The 7700-nt window shown below is 52.7% G+C and overlaps 1 protein-coding gene across 3 annotated transcripts in view; it reads left to right on the forward strand.

The window, feature by feature from the left end:
* The window catches only part of LOC112118926 (discoidin domain-containing receptor 2-like), a 139814-nt gene that overhangs the window by 57607 nt on the left and 74507 nt on the right, over nucleotides 1–7700 (forward strand). For 2 of the 3 annotated variants that reach the window (XM_026658488.2, XM_026658490.2), the window contains exon 2: nucleotides 6753–6826. The exons of the other annotated variant lie outside the window; for it this stretch is intronic. The gene's annotated coding sequence lies outside the window, so the exon portion shown is untranslated. The remainder of the gene's footprint in view (nucleotides 1–6752; nucleotides 6827–7700) is intronic. 3 annotated transcript variants of the gene reach the window in all.

Below are 7700 nucleotides of genomic sequence, written 5' to 3' on the forward strand. Positions count from 1 at the left end.
GGTCTCTGGAAGTCATGGATTCCATGATTTCTGTGACATACTCGTAGCCTTAGCTAAGAGTAAACATGCTCCTTTCCCCTCTCTGAACGGTGCTAAAATCATTGTGTCCGCTGCATAAGAAATACATATCCTGAGTTCTAGCTGTCTCCTTGTGGTGTACCTGCCTCCCTAGCACTGAGTGAGTCCTGGGCTGGCCCAGCAGCCATCAGCGTGCCAGCAGGCAAAAGGGGCTTGGAGAATCCCCTCTCCCTTTTTATGTGCAATGGACTGAAATGAACTAGAATACGCTGCTGCTCTTGCTGTGTGCCTGCCACACCAGTGTCTGTAGCACTTCTTGTGCAGACATTCCTAACAGAATGGGGGTGAGAACAGAGTGGTCCTCTCTTCACAGCATCCCGTCCTTCCTGCGAGGAACTCTGCCACGTTGATAGGCTGTGCCTGTGGATGTCTTGCTCTTCTATTGGCTCCTCGCAGAGTGCCAGGATGTTGTGTCCAGCTGCATCCCGGCTATAGGCCATGTTGCTCTTTCTGAAAATCCTGAGCCCAAATCCCACCCCAGAGGGTTCTGCTCCGTGTCTTATCAGCATCCCTGCAACTCCACAGCCCTCTGAAAATGACTATCAAATTCAATGTGCCTCTCTTGGCCCTTCAGAAACCCTGCCTGGTTGGCTTTATTACTGTTCCCGCTCTGCTCTGCCTTGCTTGACACCCTGTCGCTGTCCCAGAACGTATCTCTGTGATCTCATTGACCCTGCTCCAATTCTTCTGTCATTTCAGTCCCTATCACTGACTTCCCAAAGGGCTATGTGTCTGGCCTGAGTGAGCCTTAGCAGTTATCAGCTTTCCTCAGCGTCTGATAATCCCCAGCCCTTGTCTCTTTTCTGTGCTGGCAGCCTGGTTCGTGTTGGTAAGGGTGGAGCCCTGATCGTAGGGTGCGTGTGCACCTCGCTCAGCCACAAGGCAAGATGTCCTTTCAGTGTGTTGCTCAGTGAAGCCAGTAAAAAGACTTCCATTGGCTTTGGATCAGGCTGTCTTTTAGCTGAGGCTTGAGCTCCAGAAACAGTTTTCTCGGTTGTTCTGTTATAATAGACAATAATAGTGCAATGATGCTTGATTGGTGGAAGTGCAGTAACTGGCTTGCAGATAGACAGATCTAAAGTGTGGTCCTGGGCACGTTTGCTGGAATAGTGGCCCCTTCTTGCAGCACATCCCTGCTGTGCAGAATCCCACTGCTAACACCATGTTTATTATTGATCACTCTACAAAGGCAACCCTGTGGGAAGACAGCTGTATTCCAGTCTGTCCCGTGCATCTTCAGCAAACTGCCAGCTATGTTTCAAAGACAGAATCTTGGTCAAAAGCAGTGATGTCAAACAGGAAGAAAGAGACAGGAGTTTTACCATAAAACAAGAATTAGAATCAGAAAAATCCTTGTTTGACTTGTAAGCTGAGCAAAACTGACTTGAAAGTGGAGCTGGGTAGAACATCTTCAACAAATTGTGTTTTCATTGCAATATGCTGTTTCATCGAAGCCAAAATGTTTAGGCCGGGAAGTATTCTGAGTTCCAGGGCTCTCTGGCCACTTCTGATGAGACAGAGTGTGACTGATTGGCCACCTTTCTGTTTCATGAGAACGTTTGAGAGGTTTAGTTTTCATTCCGATGCAGAACGTAAACCCGTTCTGAAACCTTGACAGTTGTCATGAAACAGGCATGTCATCCTCCAGCCCGCTCGACCCGTAAGTAACGGAGAGGGGGTTTATATAGTTGGCCAGTCAGCCATTCACAGAGCCATTTCCCTGACTAGAACCGTGCCAAGCAGGACTGTACACCCCATAATCAAAGAGAGAAGCCAATTCCTCCCGCCTGTATAGTGAGAGCCCAGGCTGTGCACTGCCATCAGCAGGTGGATTACAGCCCCAGAACATCCTGACATTAGGGCATTGTGCACCCAGAGCAGGACTCCCACTCTAGGGTGACCAGACGTCCCGATAAAATCGGGACCATCCCGATATTTAGGCGTTTGTCCCACATCCCGACCGATGTTAGGTCGGGACGCAATTTGTCCCGATATTTCACGGTACTCTGCTTTTTCTTTTGGCTCCGCCGGCAAACATCCCCTCCCCCCCCATGTGTCCCAATATTTTCTTCCTCTCATCTGGTCATCCTATCCCACTCTCAGGGAACCGTTTGGAAACGAGCAAGTTCAAACAATAGCATCTCTTTCATCCTGGATCCCCAAAGCTCCCGAACATTCCAGCCCTCCACAATGGAGCTCTGCAGAGAGGATGGGACGTAGGAGGGGCCCAAAACTCCACCTATTTCGTGCAGATCCAGTTAGAAATGTTAGCAGCAGTTCCCTCCTGCGCCCACTGTAGGGAGTGTTATGGAATGCGGGGTCACATGCTCCACTGTGGACAGTAGTGGTCTTTGCCTGTACCTGAGGGAAGAGGCGGGCTTGTTTCTCTGACTTGGTGTCTGCTCTGTAGGTTGGAGAAAGCTGCTCTCTCCTCCACTTCTCAGTGGGTGTGTTTACACAGCTGACTCAGGCTTGCGGGGCTCCAGTTGTGGGGCTGTTTCACTGCTGTGTAGACTTCCGGGCTCGGGCTGGAACTCAGGCTGGAGGCTCCTGCGGGGCGGGAGGATCCCAGAGCTTGGGCTGCAGCCCGGAAGTCTACACAGCAATGAAACAGCCCTGCAGCTGGCTAGCATGGGCCAGCCGCGGGGTTTTCTTTGCTGTGTAGACATACCCAGTGAGTGAAATATTTTTCAGGACGGAGATATTTTTCTGCTCACATAATGATTGTAACAGAGTTTTATTCTGATGCAGCCAGCTGTTAGCAATTAGCAACTTGATCCACCCAGCCCAGCAAACAGGGATAATGCTTTCCTGCCTCTCTCAGGCTTTGCTATTGCCTGGGGGTTTGGTGCCCATGTGGGCCTTGCGCTCCAGGTATGACATTTCTCGGTGGGTAGATGTGTGACAGCAGGGTTAGAATAAAGTCATAACAAATCCAGCCGGGAGTTCTGGACTCAGTGGAAAAGCTCTACATGAAAAAGCTCTCGTGGGCGTTCCACAGCAGAAAGAAAGCAGGAGAGAGAGAAAACCACTGCGAAACCTATCCAGCAGCATCACCCAACCCATGCTACCATCCGGGAGGGAAGTCTCGGGCCCAGCTTTCACAGTGGCTTTCACTGACTGAGATCAGACCCCAAGAGAAACCCCCCTCCTCCAGTGCTGCAGAGAAGTGCACTGTATGTACAGGGACTCCAGTCCCCGCAGCTGCCAGTCAACAGGCAGGAAAGGATAACCAGCTTCTGGGGCCACCTCAGGCAAAGCCGCAAACGTTGCCTCTCCCACAAAGCACGTAAGGATCAGAAATTAAACACCTCGCTCCCGCAGCTCACCATGGCAGCACCCTCCGTGGCCCACCCAGAACTCTCAGGTGCCCACCGGCTAGACCAGTACCTGGTACCCCAAAACACAAACCAGCAGGCAGAACAGACCGACCAGCACAAAGCCCAGAACTTCTCCACTCGCAGAGATCTCCTCAGTGACCGCTAACGCTGAGGCAGCCTCGCCCCGGATACAGGCTCAGCAAGCGTCCACTGGGGGAACTGGGGCACTAGGCTGAACTCAGCCAGAAGAGCAGAGGGGCTTGTGGCAGAGAGAGACGCTTTCTAGGCAGTGCCCCAAAGCCAAAGGGGTGAGAGGAGCGTCCTCAAACGCTCAGAAATTGCATCTCAGCACAGAGTGCTGCAGGAGAAGGGAGAGGCAGCAGAGATGCTCTGGCACTCTGGGGCTGCCTGCTAAGTGCCAGGGAGCCAACACGCACACACTTCCCTGTGCTGACACGCTCCCTTGTGTCCCAGCATGATCTCACGCTCTGGTGGGGAGAGACTGATACCCATGGTACCAGCCCTCCGAGAGGGGATGCTGAGTGGGGGAGCTGCTGCGCCTCATGCTGCCCATGCACAGTGACCTGCTCCAAAGAAGCAATTGCTCCAGAACCTGATGAGGATGCCCTGGTTTCACCCTCCGGTGCCCTCAAATGGCCTGCCTGCCCCCACTTCCCTGCTGCTTCGGATGTCTCGGCCCCAGCCCCTACTCCCATGTCTTCTCATGGCTCCAACGTGTTGCTTCCCCGATCCCTCTCCCCACCTCCTCACTCATGGCCCTGGCCCCAGGAGCTCTTGCCTTGATACCCTGCTGCCCCTTTGCAACACCTGGGCAGGCTGTGTGCCATCCAGCCAACCTGCCTCCGGACTGCACCCAAAGAATAACTCAACGTGCTCATGCCCCACACCTCCTGCTTCCTCCAGACACCAAGGCTGGACCTACCGCCTCCATGGAGGGCGAGGGTTCTGCTGGTAGAACACAAACGCCACCCTGGCTTCTCCATGCAGCCGTGCACATGGGGTCCCCGAGCCCGGGCTCCAGCCTGAGCCTGAATGTCTATGCAGCAATTAAACAGCCCCTGAGTCAGCTGACATGGGCCAGCTGCAGATGTTTAATTGCAATGTAGACGCGCCCTCTCTGTTCCCGGCTCCTGCCAGCCCCACAACACAACAGAGTACAGCACAACGCAAGGCCGTGGGGACTGAGCCCAGGAGCTGCTCTGAGCAGGAATTGGCAACGTGGTGGCAAAGACACTGTAGCTTGCTGCCATGGGAACTGGGGAGGAGGGGGGACAACAGTGGTGCAGAAAATGGGTTATGAATTTTCCACTGTAGACCTGGCCAGGGTTAGTCACCCACCTTGGGAGGAACAATGGTCTAGCCAGCGGATTAGCCACACACCTGAAGCAGGAGGCATGTCCATACCTACTTGCTCTGGACAAGTCAGTTAGCCTCTCTGTGCCCCAGTTGCCCTGTTGGTGAAGGGGGCTGCGTCTGCACACCTAGTCTGTAAAGGCCTGAGAGGCCTACGTATGAGAAGTGCAAAGTTACAGCCCCATTGTATAGTCAGGAAAGTGTGAGGCACAGAATGGCTGAGTGATTTCCTCAGCGGCACGGTGCACTAGCACTGGCCTTTTCACATCGATGATCCCTTCTTTAAAGCCCAAAATGTTCATGGTTCCATTATATTTACTGTCAAAGTAAGAGTAAAAATATATCAGTAGTACCCAGGGCCTCGCCTAGAGACGTGATGGGTGCGCATGTGTTTCGGGAGGTTGACAGAGAATATTTGACTCTTAATGGGAAAGGTGTGCAGGGAGTGGGGGAGCCAGATTTTCTTTGCTTTAGATTGTAATACATTTCAGTGATGCCCCTGGCAGCCTTCTGTGACCCTCTCCTGCACTGATCTAGTGCATTAGGGTTAGGAATCAGAAGACCTGGGTCCTGCATTTGTGACTCAGATACTGAGAAGTCCCTGTGAACAAATCACTGTAAACATAAAATATTCTCACTTCATACTCGCTTTCCTTGGGACAGTGCACCTCAGCATGGCTAATTTACGGGCCTGTCACCCATGAAACAGATTTTGCCTGATGCAAGTGTTTTGATGGCCAGGCCTGGGTTCTTCTGGATCCCGCCTCCAGCTCAACAAGGTGTAACCTCCTGATTTTCTTTCCATGTTAATTTATTTGGTGTGCCTCCACCCCTCTTGGTCCTTCCTGGCCCAGTCACCAGGGCCGCTCGGGTATCCCCCACTTATGTGCCAGAGTTGGAGACTCCCAAGAAATAACACAGCCACACACAATGTATTCAGCACAGTAATTAGATTAAACAGGAAGTAACTGTAATAGTAAAACACTACTGTCAGGGTCACTGGTGCCCCCACAGATAATACCTGTGAATTTTCCCCATCACCTGACCTGATACAGAAAACATCAAAATCAGTGTCCCGTTGGTACATATGGTTTGTAGGGGCCCTGGATGACCTGTGATGATATCTTCTGCAATAGCACTTAGCACCTTGGCTGATTGGGTTCAGTACAACCCCAAAGACTCTCACGTGGGATAAGGTAGTAAGTCCCTCCACAGGTTTAATAGGCAGCGGGTAAGAAAACCCCCAAACCCTTACCACTGGCTTGAGGAGTCTCCCAAACAGTTTCCCTGACCCTCTAAAAGATGGAGCACTCGCAGCTCTGTGAGTGCTCCTCAGGTTCAGAGGTGGCTCCGGACACCTCCGATCGCTGCTGACAGGCATCCTCTTCATGCAGGAGTCTGGCTGCTTCCAGTCCCAGGAGTTCTGCTCACCACAAAGGGGTGCAGGTTACTAAACTCGACAGATCCTAACGTTAGTCTCCTACCATAGCGCTTAGCCACACGCCCAGCAGGCGGCAGCCCTGGCCCAGCAGCCAGAGCGGTGGTGCCGTGTCATGACTGATTTCTCTAGAGAACTGGAGAACTAACTCAGCCTGGCCTGGGAGTCACCTCGAGGAGGGAAAGGACCAAGCTGAGAGGTGTTGCAGGCAGAGGCTCTTTCTCAGGGGAACCCTGCATGTACCCTGGGACTCACCAGCTCACCCACAGCCAGCCATGCCCTTTCAGTGGCTGGCTTCAGACTGGCTTCTCTCCTCTCCAGTGCTCCCCGGAGGTGGGCAGCTCACTTCCTATGGGTCAGGGCTGCTCTTCTCCCAGGCTTTCACTTGTCAGTCACTTGGCTCTGCCCCCCTCCTTACTCTCAGAGGCTGCCCCTCTTCTGAGCAGGGGGCTGGTAGCCATGCTGGCTCCTGGGCATCCTCCCCCTAGCTGACAGGTCCCCTGTCGCTCTGGTCTAAATAGTGTCTCTCCTCTCTCCCGCAGGGTGGCTCAGCAGACTCTGAGTCTGCCCTTGGCTCTCCCCCGAACTACCAGCATACGGAGACCCAGGGACCTAGGTAAGCGCCTGGCAGGCTACACTTTGCTAACTGGACATGCATCGAAGCATTTAAATGTCAGAAAACACCACTTTTGAGACTCAGTGCATGACCCTAAAGCTGCCACACACCGTTTCTCCTGATACAAAATAATATTGCTCATTATCTCCTGTAATCTCAGATATGTGGGGTAGCATCTGGGAATGTACATATCTTTAAACTCTGTTTGTTGGGCCAATAATGGCCCCATGTATCTTTATTGACACAGGATTTTGATGTGATCAGGCTCATCTTTCAGAGGGATGTATTTGATCAGTTCTGTATTTGATCAACCAGTGCCCTCCAGTCACATTGCCATTGGGCAGGACAGCATCCTTAGCTAAAGGAAGGCACGGAGCACATACCAGCATTATTGCCTCTTGGGTTTCCTTTGCCTCCCCCTGCTCTGTGCCTGGTCTGACAGGGTCAGCTGCAACTGCAGTCACCAGCCTCCCTAAGGGGGCAGGGAGGAGGCAGAGCCATGTCTCCCTGCTGGCCCACAGAGCAGGTGGGCGTGCACCATCCTCCAGGGCCCCCATGCGAGGAAGGGTCAGCAATGGCCACGTGTTTGCAGTCGGACGAGTGCAGTCGGCAGCGCTGTGTTTACTAGAGGGCTCCTTCTGGAATGGGATTGTCGAACTCTCTCTCTGTTATACTTCCTCTGTGGGACGTGTAAGTATTGCCAGGGCCCTCTGGCTGGCAGATCAGTGTTTCATTTCTGTGTACTTGTGGCGCCTTAGAGACTAACAAATTTATTAGAGCATAAGCTTTCGTGGACTACAACCCACTTCTTCGGATGCATGGGCTGTATCCCCACTTTGAACTTTAGGGTTCAAATGTAGGGGCCTGCATGAAA

Source organism: Terrapene carolina, unplaced genomic scaffold, assembly GCF_002925995.2.
Source record: "Terrapene carolina triunguis isolate 2854851 unplaced genomic scaffold, T_m_triunguis-2.0 Scaffold449, whole genome shotgun sequence".
NCBI lineage: Eukaryota > Metazoa > Chordata > Testudines > Emydidae > Terrapene > Terrapene triunguis.